The following is a 26,355-nucleotide window of genomic DNA, read 5'->3' on the forward strand; positions in this document are numbered from 1 at the left end:
AGGCAATAGGAAGGACTCTAGAGGGGCTGAGTCAGAGTTGCTTAAGAAAGAGTTAAGAGTGACATCCTGTTACACAGTCAAGTTCAGAGAACAACAGTCACTAGTGTATCTGAGGCCAGAGGGTGAGGTTCTGCTCTAAGAAGGTTCCCAGAGAATGGCTCAACTTGACTTAGTACAGAGCGTGCCACACTAGGTTCAATCCAAGCTCTAAGTCATGACATACCTCCAACAGCTACTGTTTTGCATTTATCGCTGGGTTCCTTTAAAATTATTCTCATGTGCGCTTCCTGAGGCAGGGTCTTGTCTTCTATTTCATAAGCTTCTCAGCCAGACACTTTTGTGCATCCCAAAGAACTCAATGGTGCACCTAGAATAGAAGAGCAATTTAAGCTTAACCACTTTGAAAATGGAATCATGAAATCCCTACATTGAAAGAGACCTTATCAATCCAGGACACCTCACTATAAAGAAAAGTATTTAAGTTTTCAAGTATTAGACTGGAAACAAAAATTCACAACTGACCTTCCCCACCTCCCACCCCATCTTTTGTCACCCCCATCTTTTCTTCTTTTTTTTTCTTTCTTTCTTTCCTCAATCTTTAATAAAAATTGTCATAAAATATACATAACATAAACTTATCCCATCTTTTCTTAACTGAAAACAAAAGTCTGTAACCCTCTATCACAGAGAGGTATCTCTCCTTTTATATATTTATCTACTATCTTTAACTGTCAACAAATAACTGATGTTCACAAATAAAGTATAGCAGTTTCACTATGAAAACAAACGGTAACTCCTAAATTACCCTCTTTACAAGATGACTGATAAAAAGGTGGTCATTTCTCTAGGCTAAAACATTACCCTCATGAATGATACCTTTCATAGTTATATGTGTGTAAATGGGTGTGTGCATAACCAGGAAGATAGAGATAATGTTTTGCATCTGACAAGGAACAAAGAAAGTTGTTCATTTAGTCCCTATTTACGGTCATTTGTACTTACATGTGAAAGAATGTGGAATCTAATGGCATCTAGCAAGGTGGCATTTCATTTTGATCGTGTTTCTTTTAATCAGCAACATTCTATTTTTTTCTTTATAATAATGTATTAGAAGTGGGTTCTCAACTATTTTCAGGATCACACAAGCCCCTCATCATTGAATATCTGATGATAGCTAAGCCTATTCTACTACCACTCAAATTTCAGGAGGATCTTCAACTCTTTGAAGCCCATCCCTGGACCCCAGGATAAAAATCCTAGGGATTTGCATGGACCAAACTGGGTTCCTATCTTAAGAAAACTAACAGGCTAAACTTTGTGAGGAAACAATTCTTGGAACAAAAAACTACTCTTGATAGTCCGTAAGGACCTAGTCATACCAAGCAATCTCCCATTTTAACCAACCTTTATCCTATCTGTAAGAAATAGCACTATCCTTGTAAATAATCAAATACAGTCAATAGAAAGCCACTGTCACAAACTAACTAAGGACAAACAAAAAGGACTCTCTTGCCATTACATTAGCTTAAAAGTGTTCAATTAAAGCTTCAGAGTGGGCTTCCCTGGTGGCGCAGTGGTTAAGAATCCACCTGCCAATGCAGGGGACACAGGTTCGAGCCCTGGTCTGGGAAGATCTCACATGCCTCAGAGCAACTAAGCCCATGTGCCACAACTACTGAGCCCGCGAGCCACAACTACTGAGCCTGCCTGCCATAACTACTGAAGCCCGCGCCTAGAGCCTGTGCTCCACAACAAGAGAAGCCACTGCAATGAGAAGCCCGTGTACCGCAACAAAGAGTAGCCCCTGCTCACCACAGCTAGAGAAAACCAGAACGCAGCAACGAAGACCCAATGCAGCCAAATATAAATTAATTAATTTTTTTTAAAAAGCTTCGGAGTAAAATATATTTATATAAAAGAACATCATCTTCTGATGATACCAACATACAGTGCATATACCTAAAGATAAATCAAGGGTTCCACCCACCTAAAAGAAGTATAACTCAGGGGGCTTCCCTGGTGGCGCAGTGGTTGAGAGTCTGCCTGCCAATGCAGGGGACACGGGTTCGTGCCCCGGTCCGGGAAGATCGCACATGCCGCGGAGCGGCTGGGCCCGTGAGCCATGGCCACTGAGCCTGCGCGTCCGGAGCCTGTGCCCCACAACGGGAGAGGCCACAACAGTGAGAGGCCCGCATACCGCAAAAAAAAAAAAAAAAAAGTATAACTCAGGAAATAGGGTGTCACCTTATATTCAAGACCTCACTGTCTCATATTACAAACAAAAATCTGGGTTTTTTTAATAATAATGTTTGGTAAAATAACTTTAATTAATGCTAGCTTTGGATGCTTATAGGTCCCTTGACAGAAACTGGTTAACAAAGAGAAGCAAAGAAATAGATTGAACAATTATTTTCAGAGGTAGGATCTAACAATAGCAAATGTGAGGTATCATTTTTTAAAAGTCTTTTAAATATCATTTTAAAAAGCAATATGGATTTGGGGATTATGGATGCCCGATGGAATAGGTCTGTTTATCTCTGCTTCCTTCTCAACCCCATTAAAATTACAGCAAAGAGGACAAAAGATATAAATCCATAAGGACAAAAAGAACAGAAAAGTATATTAGTGAAGACAACAGACATCAATGGCATTTTGGAAGCTGAAGGCAGAGATGACTGCTGAGCAGAGCAGAGCAGAGCAGAACAGGCAAGCAAACGGAAGAGAAGCAAACGAAGCTTGAGAAGCAAACAAAAATCCAGCCGAATGCTCCAGAAAGGCTCAGGACATGCAGCTTCTGGTCCCCAGGAGAAGACAGCAAGGAGCTGAGAAGAGGGAGGCTGACTAAAGTCTGTACAAAATTCAGTTAGATCCTTGCCTTATACCACATATAAAACTTAACTCAAAATGGATTAAAAACCTAAATGTAAGACCTGAAAATATAAACCTGCTAGAAGAAAACATAGGGGGAAAGCTTCATGACACCGGATTTGGCAACGATTTCTTGGCTATGATACCAAAAGCATAGGCAACAAAAGCTTTAAAAATAGACAAATGAGACTGTATCAAACTTTAGAACTTCTGTACAGCAAAGGAAACAATCAGAGTGAAAAGGCAACCTATGAAATAGAAGAAAATATTTGCAAACTATACATATTATAAGGGATTAATATCCAGAATATATAAAGAATTTCTACAACTCAACACCAAAAACCAAATAACCCTGTTAAAAAACCTGAACAGACACTTCTCCAAAGAAGATGTACAGATGGTTAACAAGCATATGAAAGTATCCTCAACATCATTAATCATCAGGGAAACGAAAATCAAAACCAAATGAGATACCATCTCACAGCTGTGAGGATGACCACTCTCAAAAACCAAAACAACAAGTGTTGGCGTGGAGAAAAGGGAACCCTTGTGCACTGTTGGTGGTAATGTAAAATGATGCAACCACTTCATGGAAAACAGCATGAAGGTTCTACGAAAAGTTAAAAATAGAACTACCCCATGATCCGACAATCCCACTTCTGGGTGTATTACCCCTTGCCCAGAACTGAAAGCAGGATCTCAAAGAGGTATTTGCACAACCATCTTCACTGCAGCATTATTCACAATAGCCAAGAGGTGAAAGCAACCTAAATGTCCATCAACAGATGAATGGATAAAGAAGATGTGGTATATACATATAATGGAATATTATTTACTCTTTAAAAAAAAAAAGGAAATCCTGTCATATGCTACAACATGGATGAACCTTGATTGAGGACATTACACTAAGTAAAATAAGCCAATCACAAAAGTAAATACTATAAGATTCTACTTATATGAGGCATCTGAAGTAGTCAAACTCTTAGAAAATAGAACAGTGTTTACCAGAGGCTGGGGCAGGGGAAAAAGGAGAGTTGTCCAGTGGGTGTAGTTTCAGTTTTGCAAGAAGAAAAAGTTTCAGAGACCTGCTGCTTAACAATGTGAATATAGTTAACACTACTGTATTATACACTTAAAAGGTTAAGAGGGTAAATTTTATATTGTGTTTTTAACCACAGTAAAAAAATTAAGGAGATTATCCTGGATTATCTAGATAGATTCAATGTAATCATAAGGGTCCTTAAAAGTGAAAGAGGTAAGCAGACAGGAGGTCAAAGAAATGCAACATGAGATGTATTTGACCTGCTGTTGCTCCTTTAAAAGGGAGGAGGGGGGCCGAGAGCCAAGGAATGCAGCTGGGGAAAGCAAGGGAATGGATTCTCCTCTAGGAAGGAAGGCAGCCCTGCAGACAATCCTGACTTTAGCCCAGTAAGACCCAGGTCAGACTTTGGACCTACAGAACTGCAAGGTAATACATTTGTGTTGATTTAAACAACAACCAAAAAGGAGTTAGAACTCCAGATCTTCTCCCCAACGAGTAGAGCCAGCCTAACCGTCCTTACTTCCATAAGAGGAAGCAGTTTACTCTCTGGAGAAAACCATACAGCAAGACTTCAGACTCAGAAACATCAGATAAGGTTGAAATAGAGGCATCAAGAAGTCAGCATTACAGGCTTGGATGGTGAGATGTCTGGCCCCCTCCCCCCACATGGCTCCCGCAAATCCTCACAGGCCAGCTTTTACCCCACAAAACAGTGAACAGAGGATTCCGTTTTGGAGAAACTGAAAGATCCAAGAAAAAAGATTTGCAGATTCTGATGTCTTGGAGACAGTAACTCACACGTCCAGGTTCCTGTCCAAAAAGCCTATAGTGAAGTCCACTAGGTAAACAAATTTCCAGTCCACTTTTTATAGTCTCACTCCCAAATATGAACGGACAACTAAAGTCTCACCATTAATTTGAGTAAAACCTCTAACATTAAAATCAGGGGCCAAGGGACTTCCATGGCTGTCGAGTGGTTAAGATTTCACCTTACAACGTAGGGGGTGTGGGTTCGATCCCTGGTCCGGGAGCTAAGATCCCACCTGCCTTGCAGCCAAAAATCCAAAACATAAAACAGAAGCAATATTGTAACAAATTCAATAAAGACTTTAAAAATGGTCCTCATCAAAAAAAAATTTTTTTTAATAAATTTATTTATTTATTTTTGGCTGTGTGGGTTCTTTGTTGCTGTGCTCTGGCCTTCTCTAGTTGCTGCGAGCAGGGGCTACTCTTCGTTGCGGTGCACGGGCTTCTCATTGTGGTGGCTTCTCTTGTTGCGGAGCATGGGCTCTAGGCTCACGAGCTTCAGTAGCTGTGGCTTGCTGGCTCAGTAGTTGTGGCTCACGGACTTAGGTGCTCTGTGGCATGTGGGATCTTCCCAGACCAGGGATCGAACCCACGTCCCCTGCATTGGCAGGCGGATTCTTAACCACTGCACCACCAGGGAAGCCCCCCAAAAATCTTTAAAAACAAAATAAAATAAAACCAGGGGCCAAAACAAGTTGATAAAAAGGGGAAACAGAGGAAAAAGAAAAGTTCAAAAAGCAGACAGAAACTGCAAAATAATTCAATTCATATTCTCAAGGGAAAAGAGAAAATATTGTATCCATGAAATAAGAACAGGTTCCCATTTTTTTAAAGAAATATTCAGAGGCCAATAAAAAATTAAATTTGAAATTAAAAATATGCTGGCAGAAATTAGAAGTTCAAAAAATACTAAGAAAACCTCTCAGAAAAAAAGAACAACACAGAAAGTTAGAAAATAGCTAAGAAATAGACATTAAAAAATTACAGAATCAAACCAGTAGGTCCAAATATCCAACTAACAAACTGACAGAAAACAGAGAAAAGGAGGAAAAGGAAAAGGAAAATTACCAAAGAAATAGTATAAGAAAAATTTCCAAATTAGAGGACATGAGTTTCTGAATTGAAAGGACCATGAACACCAACAAGCCGTAAGACATACGTTCCAATATGAAAGTTCAGAATTCTGGGGATAAAGAAAAGAGTCAAACATTTTCCAGAGAAACAAAATAGTTCACATACAACCAACTAGAAAGCAGAATGGCCTGAGACATTTTAATATGTCTTGCAAAGCTCAGTCATAAACAAAGTATAGTCATAATAAAGCAAACATTAAATATGTATTTAACCACAGACTGTAACATGACTGCAAGAGACAGGAAGAGTAGATGCGTACTGAGGGTAAAGAGTTGTGTATGAGAGGTAAATCCTCAGCAGGAAATCAATGTGTATGTCTAAAATTTTAAAAGAAATCAAGAAATGCACACAGTGCGCTATTTAGAAATAGGTAGGTGGACATGAGAAAATATAACTAAAAGAGTTGAAAAGTACCATCTTTGGGTAAAGGAGTAATGGGAGTACAAGAACAACAGGGAACGGCTGTTACAGTACTAGTTTAATTTTAAACAATGTACATGCAATTATCTCAAAATAAATAAAATAAATGAATAAATGGATGGAAGGAAGGGAGGGAGGAAGGAAGAAAGGAAGGAAAGAATATTTAACAAGGCAAATCTACAAACTGTTACACAGTGGAGATCTCCTACGTTCATCTACACAGAAAGAGGGAAAATAGCAACTATTCTAACATTATGCAAATACTTTCTTGTGGCTTGGAATAAAATTTCCAATTATAGCACCATATATGAATTCCAAAAGTGCTGTATCACAAACAACTAAAATGATAACATGCTTGGCAAATGGTACTGGATGCTTCAAAAATGTGACTCTAATAATGAAGACACTGACATCAAATATGTATGTAAAGAGTTGGAAGAAAATTATTCTGAAGTAGGAAAGAAGTATTAATTGTAATATTATGTTTTATATAAATGTGATTATTAAATATACATGTGTAACTAGATTAATTAAATGGTATAAGTATGTACTTGACTATTACATCTATAGCCCCAAAACATTCCTTATATGTTCAAGTTGACCACAAAAATTGTTTTGTTCTTCTCATGGGAAAACACGAAAAATGTAAACTTAACATAAAAGGTACATAAAGAAATTAATTCCATTTACCTGAATCCCGTTATTTCTCTTTATCAGTCTTCCTTCCAATCTACAAGAAAATAATAAGTAAATTAAACTGCATTCTTCTGGTCATGAGCTGCTTATAAGAAAAAAAACTTAAACTATTATTTACTTCTTGTTCCCTAGCCATAGCAAAAATTGTTCTTTCCCACTTCTCAGCTAATTTCTGGCTGTCATGGTACTCAGAGTAAGCTTTACAAAGCAAAGCTATGCAGATGCAAGTATGTAAAGTCAAGCCAATAAAAAATTGCATTCCAAGTGTAACTAACGGTATCACGAGTTCTAGAATCATATATTTTATAAATTATCTTCTCACCATTCAGCTAAATAACCGCTGACAATACAGAGAAAGATAAAGAAGCATGAAGGCATGTTTTCAAAACATAAGAATTATGTAAAAAAGGAGTAAAAAAGGTAGCAACATGTTTATATTCAGTATCCTGTGATAAACTACACACCATATAAATGTTTATGATCAAAGAGCTTATAAATAGACTTTAATCCACCTCATCTTAAAAGCTTAGAAATGCTTCCTCATTGAATTTCACAAAAGACTTTCTCAACTAAAAATGAAATATAGCCCTTCGAAAATATATATGTGAATATACATGTGAATTACGGTACCTGCAGAAAGAGGCGAAAAAGTATCCTTTTAAAAACTTAATAAACATTTGTATTAATATATTTTATACATACAGAAATCTTGAGTGGCTTAATTTTCCTAAAGTGAACACATATGTGTAACCACCACTCTCCCCAAAGATCACCACTGCCATGACTTTGAACACCACACACTAGTTTTGCCTATTGGATCAAGGATCTGTCTGAGAGTCTAAGAATCTCTGCATCTGGACCAAAATAAAATGCAAGAGAGAAGCAAGTAGTCACAGACTGCAAGAAGATATTATTTCAGAAAGATGTTGATGTGTCTGAGGAAGATGTTTTGACTGGTTGCATGGTTGTTTGAAGTCAACCTGCAGGGTCTCCAGAGACCGCAGGAAACAGAAGGTGTTTTATGATATAAATAGCAGGGAAAGGGCCTTTCTTCCTATTGTCCAGGAGGTATGTACGGTTGGAAGTGACATGTGAGAAGCAGGAGCAGAGGGAAGGGGGGAGGGGGACAAGGGAGTTTGGACCTCCTTTCTATAGGTATAAAAACACCTATAAAATAAAGATAATTACCAAACAAGTATGTTTAGTCTACTACTAGTCTAACAAGCTAGACCAAGTTACTAACGCATCATCTCATTTGATCTTCCAATTGCTCTAAAGACAGCATATCTTATCTGCCTGTAGACAGATAAGGATATTAAGTCTCAAAGCAAAGTATAGTGCACAAAGTTAAACAGTTAGTAGGTGACGCAAAGCTGTTCCTCTTTACAGCCTGTATGCAGGGCTAGACACCAAAAACAAAAAGGAAAATGTTCACAGAAAAGAAGCCATTGTAATTGGATACAGAATATATTGTATTGTCTTTGCCCATGAATCATTATAAGAAAAGAACCAAGTAATTCAAATTCCATCAAGTCTTTCTGCTGAATTACCAAAAAGGTGAATGGTTCTGTTACGTGTAAACTAGGCGTACTCATCTTTCTGTACCTCAAAGGAGAAATTTCAAAAGAAATCCTTAAATTTCACAAGGTGTAAATTTCTGACATGTTAACTTGTTTTATCCACTTTGAATGCCTTGTCACTGCAAGTGTGGAAATCTAAAGAACATGATGTCCCTCAGAGAAAGTCACAGATACAGAAGGCAAATTACCACCAAAAATTATTGAGGAACCTATGATAATGTCACCTTCAAACGATACACCACACCTGCATGAATATCTAATTCTATCATAAGTACATTCAAAAAAGCGGGGGCCAAAATGAGAACACTCTTCAAAAAGGGAACTTTCTAATCTGCTACTTGAGAGGGAGAGGAAATAAAATATCTAAAAAAAGTTGTTATAAGACTATGTGATAAGGCCTTCTTGCATCCTCACTGATAAATACAAAATAATATGTCAATGTCAATAACTATGATTGTCAGACATCATGAAATGTCTTCACATTTAATCCTGTAAGAACCCTGCAAGCAGGGAAAGGTTAGGATCACCAATTTATCAAATGCAGACACTGGGCCCAAACAGGTCATATAACTTGTCCAAGGTCAGAAAATTGTCCAAGGTCAAAAACTTGTCCAAGATTTCAATGCGAGGAAGTAGGAAAAGGTCCCAAATCAAGTAGTGTTGAACGCCAAAAACACAGGACAGTTCTGGCTTAAAGATGATAGCAACCAAATCTGCTTTCCAATTCCAAATCATTTAGTGATTCTTTCACTATTTTCTGGTTTCCAATTGTTTTTGATGTGTCCTGAGCAAAGGATATCAACGTGCCTTCCTTCTGCGAGACGGGGGGAAGTTTCTTGTTAGCCAGTGGCTTGAGGACAGGAAATAAAAATAGGTCTGGATGGACTCTTTTTATGGATTTAGATAACTGCTAAAGCAGCTGAGAGCTCTCTGGTGATTGTCTGTACCAGCTCTGGCACAGGGAAAGCATAGTAAAAGCTGCAGGCTTGATTTTACAGTGGACACATGCTGTGAACATACCATGTGAATTCTTTCTGGGACTAGTGAGTAAGAGAGTTAACTATGCTCACCTTGCACAGTAAAGCAGGAAAAAAATTATCCAAATTACACTTAGATGGCCGTGGCTTTAAACTTTCAACTAAGACTGAGTATAGTAAGGCAAGAATCTTTGTAGACATTAACCCAGTGACATTCAGAAGAATATTGGGGGGAGTGGGGACAGAGTAAGGTACCCTTCCCTTATTTACAATAATGCTGGTATAGCAATACCCAAACTCCTGTGTTTTTACTACTGCTGACTTCCTCCCAAGAAAAACTACACTGACGTAGGAGAAGATTCAAAGTAAAAAGGAATGAGCCTCGGGAGCAAAGCTGAGGAAGGAAAAGACTCAAGTTCACAACATTCTCTAAGGCACGGCAAACTCCTACTCTACAAGTCCTTTCAAGGCTTATGACTCCCTCTTAGGTCAGGGAGGGCAGTGGTTCATCTTGCTAGGTGGCTCACAGACATAAGACACAGAAAGGGCAGCAGGTATGCTTCATTTTTTGGCAGCCCTGTCCCAAACTGAATTATTGTAATTCAGTTGCTTCTTCTCAGGGGGAAAACGGTATGTAATTATACTTGAATACTATAGTGAGACCAGTAACAGCACGTGACCAATTTAATTATATTTTCCTATTTTTACTAAATTTTCTATTAAAATTATACTTTATTAGAATAGGAAAAACCACTGAAAGTGTCCTCATTCTCACTCATAAACAGAGTGCTATGCAAATTAAATCTTACTTTAAAAGAGTTCAAAATCCAAAGTACAATGTTAGTGCTTTCTTCCTCTAATATTTAACTGTCAGTAAACACAGTTTAATAGAACCTTTTCTTTCTCGGCTTGGCTTGGAGAAGAACCTTTACAGTCTTAAGACTACAGTTGCGGGACCTCCCTGGTGGCGCAGTGGTTAAGAATCCGCCTGCCAATGCAGGGAACACGGGTTCGAGCCCTGGTCCAGAAGGATCCCACAAGCCACAGAGCAACTAGGCCCATGTGCCATAACTACTGACACTGCACTCTAGAGCCCGTGAGCCACAACTACTGAGCATGTGTGCCACAACTACTGAGCCCGAGTGTCTAGAGCCCGTGCTCCACAACAAGAGAAGTCACTGCAATGAGAAGCCCGTGCACCGTAACGAAGAGTAGCCCCTGCTCGCCACAACTAGAGAAAGCCGAGGTGCAGCAACGAAGACCCAATGCAGCCAAACATAAATAAATAAATAAATTTATATAAAAAAAGTAAAGTCATAGATGATAATTAAAAAAAAAAAAAAAAAGAAGATGACAACTACAGTTGCAAAGCCCCAGGCATCCTGTCTAGTTTATGGTGACTGCAAGTTGCAGTCTCCTGCTGGAGATACTGCAAGGCTTCCTTCTGCTAGCAGCTGGGACCAGTGTTCTTCACCAGGGAGAACACGTCCAACCACACTCCAGGGAAGTCTTATTCTCGCCTTCGCTACAGTACATTCTTACTGTACAGCTCCTTGAGGGCACGAGCTACACTTGACCAGTGTTCTGTAAGATGTTACAGAAAAACTCGAGCGAACTTTTTGGCCAACCCAATATAATGCTCTCAGTACCTAGGACAGACATTGGTGAGCACCCAACAAAACCCTACCATGTTTCTCTGTTAGCAATTATAACAAATCAAGCCCTCAGTTCAGCCACCCTTACTTTTCTCGCTTAGTCATTATTATCAAAAGTGGATTACTACACGCCCTCGAAAGACTTAGTCATTGCTAAATGTTTGCCCCTGCAGTTCCCTATAATGTCCTTCGCCTACCCTGCTCCCCACACGGTTAGTCCATGTCTGTCACGGGGCTTAGTAAGAACAATGGAAATAAGCATACTTGCAATAATGAAGGAATTGTCCACATGCTCTTTTCTGACTTAAGAACTTTTTTCTCAAGATATTATATGCACACCAATAAATTCTGGATTGGTAATTATGTCCACATAATATTTTATTATAATTTACCTTCCAGTAAAACCATCTTTACACAGTCTTACGTCACTATCAAAAAAAGTTTCAAGTAAAATAGGATCAAAAACTATAACGCCTTTAAAAAATTATCTAAAGCACATCTAATCTATCATTGTCCAAGCAGTCTCCCTCTGAAACAGTCACACTTTCTCCCTAACTACTCAGAAAGTCTCATAAGTTATGCCATATCCCAAACATACAGTATATACAGGTCAGCAATGTAAGAACTACTTTAAAAATGAATCCAAATGCCTTGCCTTTTGATTCTGGATTCTTCTCAGATATTGAGAACAAATATTTCATGGAAATTAAAGGAACTCACAACAATGAGAATTTTCTAATTTCCTTTTTAAATACTTTGCAGTAACATTAGAGCTTCAAAAGAAAATTCAGCATGAATTGTCAAACCAAGCTACCATAATAAACTTTGCAAGTCACAAAAACTGTATATTGTGTTCCTAAAAAAGGCAAAATTTAGCTGGCTAATAAGAATATAAGATGAACTAAAAAGAAATCCCAAATGTACTCCAATATAGAAACAGATTAAAACATTAAATCCAGTGCCAAGGGAGATTATGAGAAATTTTTTTTTAACTGAGAATCAACTAATTTACTAAAATTGAATTTACAGAAGACATATCACAGTGTCAGTTCACCCACTCCTATTTCTGGGGGATTCTACCACACCCAGGCTCAGTTGCTTTTCAACTGCCATCTTCTGTATCACATGATTCAAGTCCCTACACACACAGCCATAGCTGATTGGACCTGGAGAAACATCTGACCAAAATGCAGCCATTCATAGGCTGGCCAGGAGCCTTCAACTTGCGTTTATTGGCTAAAAAGTTGGGGCCAGCCAATCAAGATTCTCTGCCTCAAAAACTGGAATTAAGAAACTCTAAAGGAAATTGCCAGTTAGATATTGGGGTAAAAGGTCAAGAGGCACACTCAGGGTCAGGGTAAGTGTCATGAGCCAAGTCTGCCATAGAAAGTGAGAGCTGAACCTGAACCACTTCCTAATCTGGGATTCTCAGGAGAGCTACATCCTGATCTCCACCTTCACCCCCTCTACCTTTTCTTGAGTGAAACTAACCTGGTTTTTGCAAGCAAAAAATTACCGAAAGACAGAGCCTATGAAAGTAACCTAAATTAAATTTTTATGTGAAGACCTACTATTGACATGTTTAGTTAGAATTAAAGCACTTATTTTTAGACTAATTTAAGGAAGTGAACAGCTCATATCACTTAGTAAGAAATCTGAGGTCAAATTTTTTTCAACTCCCTCTTCCTTCTAGACTTCAGGTTTCTCACCTATAAAATAAGGTCAATTTATGAGAAGGTCTATAAATCCTTTCCTATGGTTTATAATCTCAGTACAGGCAACCTCTGGCAATATCAATACATCCCTTTCAGACCAAGGAGGATTCTACTTTTGGGCACAGTTTCTGAGCAGTGGTGGAAAACATTCTGTATTACCTGGGCTGTCACATGATGAATTTTCATCTATTAAATTCATAATTGGAACTACAAATTTTCCTGTAAAGACTCTTAAAATGTGTCACTTCCCAGGCTATCCCATTTGTACACAGAATATTAGAATTTTATATATTGTTTTCAATTGCTCTATTTTTCATTTAAAATATAAAATGATACTACAATGCCCTACCTCTCCCTTAAAGAAAGTAAGAAGCAGAGAGTGTTACTTGATTGGTCATTAGAGGAAATACTTAGATCAGATGGTGCTACCACCTTAACCGTAATACTTTCAATACTCCACCTGGGTGGAGTGGGGCTTGGAGGAGGAATGGTAACAGAACAAGACATTGGAAATCCAAATACCCATTTTAAATATTCTTGTCACTCAGTTTTGAACAAATTAGAAGAGCATTAATCTCAGAGTCTGAAACTATAAGTACTCAAAGAATGAAATTGCTGGAAAAGTATTTTTTTAATGATGTCAGGAAAAATCGTCCAAGATTTTGAAATGGACAAAAGAGAGTCCTAGGTGTCTGTCCCTTCAGTGAGTGCTAGACATCACCCAGAGGGCCTTCTGGGGATTTTCTGAGTCAACAGGGCTACGCACCTTTGACCGACTATTATTTTACACCTCCATAAGACAGACAGTAGTTCCAAATAATTCTTATCCCTAGCAATGCAAATAAAATTTGATCTGCCTGGAAGGAAAGATAATCCAAACGTTATGTTTTATTGCTCTTTCTAAACCAATTTTGTTATCTATTAATAAATTCATTATAGCATTCCTTTTTTTTTCAGTTCTTCAAATTCTCCTTTAATTCCCTAAGTTGAACAAAAACTATGATATACGTTCATTTTATACCTACATGCAATACTTTTTAACTTTTTGAAAATTACTCTTTAGCAATGATGATGCATTTTAAAAATCGCTCTGTTATAAACACCTAGAAAAGAGTTTCCATCACTCACAGCAACTGGTCACAGCATAACCTATCAGGCTATGAATAACTGGTCTGTGCTATTTGGGAGCCAGATCCTTGCAATTCAGTGACAAACAAATGGCAATGACATCACAGCAATTTCACCAGTAAAGCAAGTTACGTTCTCAGCCTTTTATGTACATCAGTGGGTAGCAAGCCTTGAATCCCAATGCCGTAGATGTATATCATGCATCCACTTCTTAATGGATACAATGTAAATAAAATCCAAGTAAATCCACATAGAAAACAGTGGTGTGCACGCACGTGTGTGTGTGTGTGTGAGAAAAACACAACTAAAAATACAGTCAGATCTTGATACTGCGCTGCATGAGCTATTTGTATATTTTGGAGATTAATCCCTTGTCAGTTGCTTAGTCTGCAAATATTTTCTCGCATTCTGAGGGTTGTCTTTTCGTATCGTTTATGGTTTCCTTTGCTGTGCAAAAGCTTTTAAATTTAATTAGGTCCCATTTGTTTATTTTTGTTTTTATTTTCATTACTCTGTGGTTTATGTCAAAGAGTGTTCTTCCTATGTTTTCCTCTAAGAGTTTTATAGTGTTCGGTCTTATATTTAGGTCTTTAATCCATTTTGAGTTTATTTTTGTGTATGGTGTTAGGGAGTGTTCTAATTTCATTCTTTTACATGTTGCTGTGTCATACAGAGTGAAGTAAGTCAGAAAGAGAAAAACAAATATCGTATATTAACGCATATATGTAGAATCTAGAAACATGGTACACATGAACTTATCTTCAAAGCAGAAATAGAGAAACAGACGTAGAAAACAAATGTATGGACACCAAGGGGGGGAAAAGGTGGGGGGGATGAAGTGGGAGATCGGGATTGACATATATACACTACTATGTATAAAATAGATAACTAATGAGAACCTGCTGTATAGCATGGGGAACTCTGCTTGGTGCTGTGTGGTGACCTAAATGGAAAGGAAATCCAAAATGGATTTGGATCCAAAGCTGATTCACTTTGCTGTACAGCAGAAATGAGCACAACATTATGAAGCAACTATACCCCAATTAAAAAAAAAATACAGTTAGATCCATGCAACAAAGACAAGTGGGACACATAACCTACCAAGTTAAGCAACCCCATTTATTCAGAAAAAAATAATAATCTTGGTTGCAATCTGTTGCTCTTATTCTGTTGCTTTTGTCCTTAAATGTTCTGAGCTAAATAGCTACACATGTAAATTAGCAAAGCAAGGCTCATATATGCAGGCAATTTTTTAAAAAAATTCTTGGAACCTTTAAACTCCTCAAAATAGGGGGCTTAAATTAAGGTTCTCTACTCATCACTTGATATGACTGCTTTAAAGGAAAAAGTACAGACATTAGCAGAAAACAGGGCCAAATGATTCTACTTTACAGAAACAGTGAGTAGAAGTAATTGTATCATTCATTTTTCTAAACGCTATTTAAAAAAACCCATCAAATGAAAATCAATAGGAGTTTCTTGATATAAGTAAATTTGATGCATGAAAATATATTTCCACTAATGATTTATGCAGCTGAAATCACTTGCAAGTCACAAGTCTCTAAGACTTAAAATAAGTCATTGTAATTTATAAAATGTGATTGAAATATACTTTTCAAGACTTGGACAACTATTCAGGAAACCATTTAAAGTTTCATGCACATGTAAAACTACTACTGTTGAAACCACATCCTTAGGTTTGGAGAACTCCAAGTTTCATGCCACTCCCAGATCTGTGCAGGGACCTCCTTAATGCGTAACGTCCTTTTCTCCTCCTCTTCAAGGACTACTCTTTCCTTTCAGAGCCTCATCCACCCGGCTCCCCACTCCACTGAAGTCAGTCAGATTCCACTTTTTAAAAACCCTTCTTTGGGGACTTCCCTGGCAGTCTAGTGGTTAGGTCTGCAGGGGGGCACGGGTTTGATCCTTGGCTGGGGAACTAAGATCCCACATACCGCGGGGGCCAATAAATAAATAAGTAAATAAATAAAAACAAAAACCCTTCTTTGGCAGCAATTACCTTTGCTCCAGAATTTCTCAGAACCTTCAATATGCTAATGAGCACTGAGAATCTCCAAGAAAGGTCTGCAGTAACATACTCCTCTCGCTTCTCAGAACTCCAAGGACTAGATCTCGGAAATTAACATCCTAGGGAAAATGATGCACTTGGCTTGGTTCTTGAATTTCCTCCACTGGGTTTATTTCTCAGCCAAGAGTTAAGTGTCCATCCAGGCCAGCCACATGCAAAGACAAAGGGGGCCTCACCTCCTAAGTGTCATCTGAGGACGTGAAGAACTGCCCGAGATTCATTCATCCACTCACTCGCTGCCCTGATGTTTTAAGTTTGCATCATTAAAGTAGTAACAACCATGGGCTACAAAGCATCGCCTGCCTTAGGAGACCTGGTTAAAACAAAAATCTTTAAATGGCTCATTTATCAAACAATAAAGTGGAGACTTAACTGCCCAGATGAGAGAAAAGTGACTTTCTAGGCTCATTTTTTGTTTTCTCTTTTAGTAAGTGAAGATCTTCCTGAAATACATTACATTTTTTTCTTACTTTCCCCGTTTACAAAAGTAACAGATGTTCCCTGAATGATATTAGGAAATAAAGATACTCACAGACAAGAAAAATTACCAGTAAACTTAGCCGTCAGTCAGAATCACTTACCATTTTGAAATATTTCTTTCCAGCCCTTCTTTAGAACACCAGAAGGACAAGGATTTCTGTTTGCTCCACTGGTGTATATACAGTTTAAATAAATACTTTTTTCCTCCCTGTATAAATTTTGTGTATTTTTGGCATAATTTCGTGTATTTTGTATACTTTTTATACATACTTTTGTGTACTTCCTGTTTTATAAATTCATTCATTTTACAAATTTAGGACTATACACATTGTTTTATAATCATTTTTCATGTCACAACATGTGGACATGTTTCCAGGCTATTAAACTATTAAATATTCTTCTGCATTTGCCCTCTGCCCCCTCCTCTATTTTGAGATGGTTGACTCACTGTTTTGTGGAGAATTATGATTTCCCCCCCACCCCAACTTTTAATAATATTTTTTTATAAGAGTCACCCAGATTCACTGTAAAATGTTGGAAAATGCCGTTGGGTTTTACCAACTTGAGGATATATATACATACTACTTTGTAACTTGTTTTCACTCACATTATATCCTAAACATTTTCCTGCCTCCTCAAATATACTTCCGAGGCTATTTACTGATTTTTGAAAGAGAAACAAGAAGAGTACTCAGAACCCAATTTCACATGATTGTCATGAGTCAAAGGTCATCATTAAGAACATCAATTATTGTAATACACTATATGTACATAAATCAGGATATCAGGAGATGCCCTAAGTCTGTTCTGTTTTATTGGTTGGTTTGTTTGTTTGTTTGTTTTTTAAGAGCTCTCCAATATCAAGCTTTTTAATCAGTGGTCTCTCTTCCATGAAAGTAAGAGAGACATAAAATAGCTCTCAATCAGTTCAAGTGTCTGCCAAGTGAGTTATTGATTCAAACAGATTTTTCCCAAGCCATGTTCCTACTCTAATAATAATAATAGTGAGGAAGAAGAGGCAGATGAGGATGAGAAGAATTATTTTCCTGTTACTATAACTTGGGTGATTTCAAAACAACTTCTACTATTTCTGAATCACTAATGAAAGGTGTATGTCAACAGTTTCAATGAACTTTTCCACAGTCAGTAAGAAATGCACATCCCTCAACACCTCCAAATTTGTGTAAGAGCATTTATTTAGAGGAAGTTCACTCCAGCATCTGCAAATTCTCTCCCAGTATTCATCAGAAGACATTTCTGCATTGGTCATAGTTTCCTCAAGTGCTGTGACTTAACTGATTAACCAACATTTGAGGCCCAAGAACTCCGGGACATTAGAGATGCTTTTTTAAAAGATATAATCATCTGATGACCCTCCTGCATAATGAATCAACTTCTTCATTAAATCCGTTCCCAAAAACACATTTTATATTCCAGAGGCATACTCGTAAATGAATGAGACTGATACCATCAGGCAAAGATGCTACCAGAACTAACCTCTAACCCTGATCCTGTACAATGGACAATACAGTTGTATAGTGTCCTAAGTGGATGTAGTCAAGTAATCTTTTGTCTTTTATTGAAGATACAGAAAGAGTCTGGAAACAATCAGCACCACAAACAACTGGCAAAATCTATGCCCAATTCATCCACAGAAATGAAAACTGTATCTGCCACACAACAGGCACTGAACAAATTTTCTGAACAAGTGAATGTTCTCAAACAATAACATTTTTCATTCACCAAAAATTCTTTCCTCCGAGATATGGAAATATATGTATATGTATAGCTGATTCACTTTGTTATAAAGCAGAAACTCACACACCGTTGTAAAGCAATTATACTCCAATAAAAATGTTTAAAAAAAAAATTCTTTCCTCCATGAGAACCATCAGGGTTAGTACATATGAGATTATTCAACCTGCCTCCTATTCTACTTAAATCTGGGGGGAGCCTGCACAAACACCTGCTAAGGTAACAGTGACAAGTCTCACCAGAAGTGTCCAGTTTTCTCAGCATTATAAAACTACTTAAGAGAGAGACCAGGAGCAAGATACCTTTTCCAAAATAGCCACAAACTTGTCCTGCAGTTCCATGGTAGGCCTTTTCAACTCAATTACATCAACCCTCCAAATGTTGCCCTTTGAAAGGTCAAAATCACTCATTAGAAAACAAACACAGCTCAATCAAATACATTTGCCTGAAGCAAACTGAGAATTCGAAGAAATGCCAACAGGCTCCGCACAAATAGGGGTTGAGTCCAGTGAACTGCCAATTTTTTTTGACTTTGAGAAAGTCTTTTCTGCCACCTCTGTGCTTCAGGGTGGGTAGAAAGTGTGTGTGTGTGTGTGTGTGTGTGTGTGTGTGTGTGTGTGTGTGTAAACTATAAGACAGGGATCTGGGTGAGACGCTCTCCCTCATCTGTGATTTTGTATTGAAATGATTTGCATTTACAATTATTCCAATTATTCTAACTATTCCAAATTATGAGCAAGAGTTGAGTTTGATTACTGTTGATTAAAAAATTGCCATGGGAGGCAATGCAGTATAAGGATGAGAGACAAGTTTGAAATTAAGAAATGTAAATATGACTCCTAACATTAGAAATATGTGGGGACATTTTTGGCTGGCACAGTCATTGAGGTCCCTAGTGGAATTTAGTGAGTGGGTTGTAGGGAAGCTAAAAGTCCTGAAATATGTGGGACAGGCCCACACATGAGGTCTTTTCTTAAATAACAACTGTGAGCAATAGGGAAGAATCTGGATTTCAGACCACATGGTTTCTCAGTAGCTGTGACCTTTAATGACCTGTGGTTAAGTCATTTAATTCTGAGCCTCAAGTTCCCTGAAGGTAAAATGGGAATATTATTATCAGCCTCAAAGGGGTTTTTTGGAGAGTAATACATAAAACATCATGGTGTGGGCCTGGAGCGAACTGCCCACATACAAATCCTGGCTCTACTAACTGTGGGCCCTTGTGCTTCAGCTTAACCTCCTCACTTTCCTTACCCATAAAACTCAGGCGAAAGAAGTGCAGGGTTTTGATGAGTTGTGGCTCAGTGCATTTAGCTGTTGTTATTATTAGTGCAGGGCTAATTATTAACAGGTGCTCAGTGGGTACTCCGACTCCATGGCCACACAAGACCACATTACAGAACCTAGATACACACTTTCAAAAGCTTATTAACTACATCCATCTCAGATCACCACTGACAAGAACAATCAGTAAAAAGAAATAGGGGGCTTCCCTGGTGGCGCAGTGGTTGAGAGTCCGCCTGCCGATGTAGGCGACGCGGGTTTGTGCCCCGGTCTGGGAGGATCCCACATGCCGCGGAAAGGCTGGGCCCGTGAGCCATGGCTGCTGAGCCTGCGCGTCCAGAGCCTGTGCTCCACAGCGGGAGAGGCCACAGCAGTGAGAGGCCCGCGTACCGCAAAAAAAAAAAAAAGAAGTAGGGCCTGTTCCTTACTGATATTAACTGACATTTTAGCAAATTGACTTGCAAAACAAATCTATATTCTAGTGTGTGTGTGGTTTTTTTCTAAAGACATACTAATAACATTGACTAATGAGGCACGGCAGACCCAAAGGCATCCAGGTTCCACACGCCTGGTTAAATACTGAAAAATCTAAACATAAACATAAAATCTAAACAAAAACAAAAACCCAGTATCAGTTTCTTGAAACCCCTCTCACCCTGCTAATAAGATTTAACTTTGGAAAGATGGTGAAAAATAACAAACATCATTTGCAGAAATGCACTGACATTAATCAGAAGTTTAAACTCCCAGCCCACCCGATAGGTTAACATGTGTGAAGCTGGCAGAAAAATGCCTCATGAACTGGTGACACAAGTGCAGATGAGCTACAGAGCAGCGGCACAGTCCTTCGGATACAGTAAACTGCAGGTCCCTCGGAAGCTTAAGACGGTCCATTAACAGACACTCATACATTCCCCATATTCCAGCATCACGAGGTTTCTCATCAGGGAAGTGAATGGCCTCCACACTCACCATGCTTAGCTTGATGTTCTTAAAATTTAATGGGGGGCTGGGGGCTCAGAATCGAGACTGTATTCCATCTGTCAAGGGAGGGGCTTAATTAACGATTAAATTGTACCTGCCTGAAATAACATTTGGTTGAAATACCTTACTTTTAGAAGTAAATGTTTACATAGATGTGATGTATTTAAACAGCATCTTTTCACAACTGCTGGCAGGATAAAAACCACGTTAATCAAACGAAATTCTCAAAAATGACTGGTCTTTCACACAATAGATGTTCAAATTCTAGCTTTACTAAGCCCAAGAGTAAGCCTCCTAAGATTTCAAATCTAAATATACTTTGACAGAGAAGTTTATTTTATAGATATATCCACACGTGTGAAACAATGAAGGATACAGAAGGATATGCCTCTCAATATTGTTTATGAAAGCATTAAGGTCTAAATGGGGGCTGGTTAAATAAATTCTAGTCATTCCATTCATCGGAATTTTATAGCTATTAAAACAAACAGGATAGATTTATTTATATGTGCTGGTATGAAATCATCTCTAAGAAGTATTACACAGTGAAAAGAGCACAGCATGGAACAGTGTGCATATTGTATACAGAATATGTTTATATTTGCATAGCCCATATATGAAGAATACACAAGAAAACTGAAACTATCTCTGGGGAAGGCATGGGAGGACTAGAATGAAAGGAGGATTTCCTACATCCTTTTATGTTGTTTAGGGAATTTTTTAAAACCGTGGGCATGTATTTCATTTTTGTTTTTGTTTTTTTGGCTGTGCCACTCGGCTTGTGAGATCTGAGTTCCCAGACCAGGGATCGAACCCCAGCCTCGTGAGTGAAAGCACCGAGTCCTAACCACTGGACTGCCAGGGAATTCCCTGTATTTCATTTTTTAATTAAAAGAAGAAACTACATATTTAACTCTTTTTTTAAAGTAAAAGAGCAGATGCTCCCTACCTGTCAATTTTCCTTTAATCCTGAATCCAACACATTAAACAATAAGCATGACCAAGGCAGGCAGATTTTTAAAAACAAAGTGGAGAATTACAGTTCCTTGCTTCTCTACAAAACTGCTAACCACCTTTCCTTAATTTTAGTAGATGAGGCACACGTTTTCCACAGACCCCTGCAGGAAACAGGCCTACAAAACACTTGAAAAGGCTGTGTTTGTATTCTGGTATAAATAATTCTCTAATGGCTCTGAATTTCCTGCTGCCTCCCTTGTCAAACAGGTTGTAGTGCCAAGCACAGTATGTTCCATAAAGTAAACATCACAAAAAGCACTCTGCCGCTTGTGGGCTGCTCTTCATCCCCCAACCAAACGCCTAGGGGACCGACAGAACCTGCTCACGTCAACGAAGATCCACGTACAGCTCACTCAGACTCAGAACCACACTGTACACTCTGCCACCACCCCACACACACACTACGCCCATCACCCCACCACTGCCACATCCAGAGAAGCAACCGGGCGTCTCGGAGCGCACAGCTCCAGCAAACGCCCCCAACCGGCCCATTCCTCCACAAAGCTCAGGACAGCCCTGAGCTGATACTGGACAACAGCTATCATATGTATCCCGAGAAGAAACAGATGTAGCCAGGGATGCCCCGTGGCTCCTGAACCCCAGTTTAAAGGCAATCCACCGCCTCTGCACCTTCCTACACTACATTCCTGATGATCACATGGCTGTCGAAGAATGCAAACAGCTCCTCCCTACCAGCTCCCAGGCCTGCCCACCATCCTGGGTGCATTCAATACAAGCTGTGTGATCTTAACAAAAACTGATCAGCCTCTCTGTTCCTGGATTTCCTCATCTGCGAAATGGTACCGGTAATGTCACCGACCTACAGCTCACAGAGTGAGGATAAGACAAGCATAGCTTTTGGCACACAGGTGGCCCTCCATGTGGCTACTATCATTACCATCATTATCATCATCTTTGGGTACAATCCTGCACAAGCCTCCTTTTTGGTCTCCCTAATTGCACTCTAGCTTCTATCCAGTAGTAAAAGAGGCCTTAAAATCAGGGAGGGGTCTAATAATCCTGGTTACCTCCACACTCTTCTCCCCACTGAAAAGTGAGAACAGCCCCCCAGTGTTGCTGGAATGAAGCCGGGTGCAAAACTCTCAAGGTAGCCCTTTAACTAGGGGCACTCTGGCTCCACCCACACTTCTCTCCCCACAAACAGGGTAAAGGCCTCTGCCAGATGCTCCCAATACTTGGTTGAACTTTTCCCACTTATAAACAGGAAGATGCCAAATACGGACCATTCTGCACTAGACGGTGAGCTCCATTCACCACCACACTACTTGCGCGGTGACAACTCAAACAGCTGTCAACCAACAATAAAAGTCAGAACCCCTCTTTTCAAGCATTAAAATCCATACAACCAAAATAGTGTTAAAGCTGGAAGACAGGACAACCCAGCTTCATTGTTATATCACGTTAAACTTTTCCACATGGAGCTGAATGGAACCAGTGAGATTCTGTAAGATAAACCCAAAGGTAACTAGATAGTCAAATTCCACATCCTTCAGTTGATGCGCTCAGACCAGATGACTCATCCATCTACCATCTAACACTAGGCTTAACTGAAAAGCGTGACTCTCGGTTACACGGTTACAGGTTTCAATTTCGGAAGCATCTCGCTTACCTATTTGAATGCGAGCCCTTGGCTTTTCCTCTCAGGCTGAGAAAGCTGTTGCTAAAGCACTCAGAGTGAAAGTCTGCTGATATCACCCTCCAAGGAATTCAATTTCTAAGAAAAGTCCACTCATTGTGCATTGGACAAGATGAAGAGAATGAAGACTCCAAGCAAGTTGGGGGTTAGGGAAATAAAACTCAAGGTCTCCATGGCTTTCCTCCACCCTCGCTTTTCCAGTCAATGCTGTTTGAGTGGGCTGGAATAACTTAACCTGAGAAATATGTGACTGAGATCAAAATCCCTTTTATCCTTCACAGGGAAGAGTTCACAGGCAGTCACTTCAACCCTTCCCCCCTGTTTTTTAAGCTGTTATTTTAAATTGTGATACAATACGCATAAACTTTACCATCGTAACCACGTCTAAGCATAGTTCAATGGCATTAAGAACGTTCACATTGTTGTGCAACCATCCCCACCATCCATCCCCACACTTTTTCATCAACCCAGACTGAAACTCTGTACCCATCACACAATAACTCTCCACTCCTTGCTCCCTCCAGTGCCTAGGAACCACCTTTCTAGTTGGTCTCTATAATTTTGACTACTCTAGGCATCTCATGTAAATGGAATCACACAGTGTTTGTCCTCTTTCGACTAGCTTATTTCACTTAGCGTAAAGTCCATTCATGTTGTTGCAGGTGTCAGGATTTCCTTCCTTTTTAAGGCTGAATAATATTCCACTGTCAGTATATCCCACATTTTGTCTATCCATTCACCCATCAATAGACATCTCGGTTGCTTCCACCTCTCAGCTACTGTGAATAATGCTACTATGAACATGGGTGTGCAAATATCTCTTCAAGACTCTGCTTTCAATACTTTGGGGTATATATCCAGAGCTGAGATTTCTAGATTATATGGTAGTTCTATTTTATATTTTTTAAAGGAACTACAATACTGTTTTCCAAAGCAGCTGCACCATTTTACATTCCTAGCAATGCACAAGGGTTCCAGTTTCTCCACATCCTTGTCAACACTTATTAATTTCTGGGTGGGTTTTTTTTTTTTTTTTTAGTAGCCGTCCTAATAGCAATCCTTTATTTAACTTTAAAACTGGTTAATTGAATTAAATTTTTGTCCCACCTATGCAGTTGGCTAAGAACGTTAGCAAATCTGATTCTCCTGAGTGTGTTGAATAGTCATCCACTGAGGAGGTAACTGTAAGAAAGCAGCTAAGATAAAAAGACTTTGGACACAAAACCACCTTGTATTAAAATCTGAAATTGCCACTGCTGAGGAACGGAAAGTACCTTCTCTAAACCTCAGTTTCCTCATTTGTGAAATGAAGTTGTGAATACTCATTTCTTAAAGTCGTGGGAGAACTGAATCGCAAAATTGTATAAAGTACTTAGCATGTGCCTAGCACCTAATAAACACTAAAAGAATGACAGATGATGCTAAGGAGAAGGAAAGTTTTGTTATACTAGAATACTACTAATACTAGTAGTAATACTAATACTTAGCAATACTAAGAGGTAAGTCACAAAAAGATCTTTTATTTTGCTTTTTACATATGCATACCCTTTCCTCATTTATTCAGATGTTGTTCTATACAATTTATACATATACTCCTCAAATCTCAAAGGTGTCACTGTAACCAAGATAGCATTTTCTTATACATAAATACATAAACATAAATATTCTTCTCCAGAGTAGGCAGGATATCAGAAACTAAGCAGTAGTAGCATTAGTCCAAAATTGCACCTTTTTTCAAAATTCAAAAATCAGTAACAACTTGCCATGTAGGTTAAATTATACTTCATCTAGTTATAGAAAAAAAGCAGAAGTACACTGTGAGACAAGGTTGTTTTTCTCTGTTCTCTCAATTAATTAAAGAGTTAATGCCAAATGGCTATCTTTTGAAGTATGGCTTAGACTAAATTCAAATACTATATTAAAAAAAAACAAACTTTATCTGTTGAAGCATCTCTAGGTATTTTTTACTTTATCTGGCTTCTTGTTTAAATTCACATAAACTGAGAGACAAGACTTAGAAATCATACAACCCAAATTCCCACCAAATAACCACTATTAGTTAGTTATGTTTCTACCGACTTACCGATAAATTACATTAAAATACAAAACCCTTGGGAACCTGACGCAGTTGGAAAAGATGTATGCATACTTCAAACTTAAGCAAACCAAATAAATGGAAATGGATTTTAAAATAACAGTTAAAAGTGTGCAAATTTGTCATCAAAACACTTGAAGACCACTCAGGGCACGTAAGCACTTTACATTTAACACTTTTAATATCTATAAAGGATTCTGATTTGGGTTCCATTAATATTATAATGCATTTTAAATTACTCCTTAAAATTTGAACACATTATTTATATACTCCATTGAGAAATATACAGGTAAAATAACACTAGATGGTCTACTGTTATTCTAGATGGTCTTCATCTCTCTATCTTGGCTAATGTAAGCTCATACTAACCTCTTTGTGCCACCCACCCAAAGCAGTGGTTAAAAACATTGGGATGCCCTGATAACAGCATTTATTTCTGTTTGTTCAGATTTAACCAGCAAATTCTGTGTCAACCGTTGTTACTTTACACCGCTTTAAAATTACTTTCTAATTTCAATAATTAATGCAAATGGGTATGTAATTTTCTTTGGTGGTTTAAGATTTAATGAGGCAGCAAGGAGACTGCACGATGCCCTAGGCGGGAAGAGTGCTGCTAGAAGCAGGCAGTGGTCAACTGTGGTGGACGCTGTTGACAGTCAGGATCTTGGTGCTCCAGCCAGGCGTCAGGCCTGTGCCACTGAGGTGGGAGAGCCAAGTTCAGGACACTGGTCCACAAGAGACCTCCCAGCTCCATGTAATATCAAATGGTGAAAATTTCCCAGAAATCTCCATCTCAACGCCAAGACCCAGCTCCACTCAACGACCAGCAAGCTACAGTGCTGGACACCCTATGCCAAACAACTGGCAAGACAGGCACACAACCCCATCCATTAGCACAGAAGCTGCCTAAAATCATAATAAGGCCACAGATACCCCAAAACACAACACCAAACAAGAACCTGCCCACCAGAA

General features: G+C 38.7%; 1 protein-coding gene across 10 annotated transcripts in view; it reads right to left on the reverse strand.

The window, feature by feature from the left end:
• The window catches only part of SGMS1 (sphingomyelin synthase 1), a 293,295-nt gene that overhangs the window by 142,532 nt on the left and 124,408 nt on the right, over positions 1-26,355 (reverse strand). For 9 of the 10 annotated variants that reach the window (XM_033415853.2, XM_033415849.2, XM_033415842.2 and 6 more), the window contains 2 exons: positions 6,962-7,001; positions 224-367 (listed from right to left, as the gene is read on the reverse strand). The gene's annotated coding sequence lies outside the window, so the exon portion shown is untranslated. Of the gene's footprint in view, positions 1-223; positions 368-1,987; positions 2,117-6,961; positions 7,002-26,355 lie in introns of those variants that run through there. The other variant, XM_049696590.1, reaches the window with a different exon arrangement.

The sequence above is a fragment of the Orcinus orca genome, chromosome 14 (assembly GCF_937001465.1).
Source record: "Orcinus orca chromosome 14, mOrcOrc1.1, whole genome shotgun sequence".
NCBI lineage: Eukaryota > Metazoa > Chordata > Mammalia > Artiodactyla > Delphinidae > Orcinus > Orcinus orca.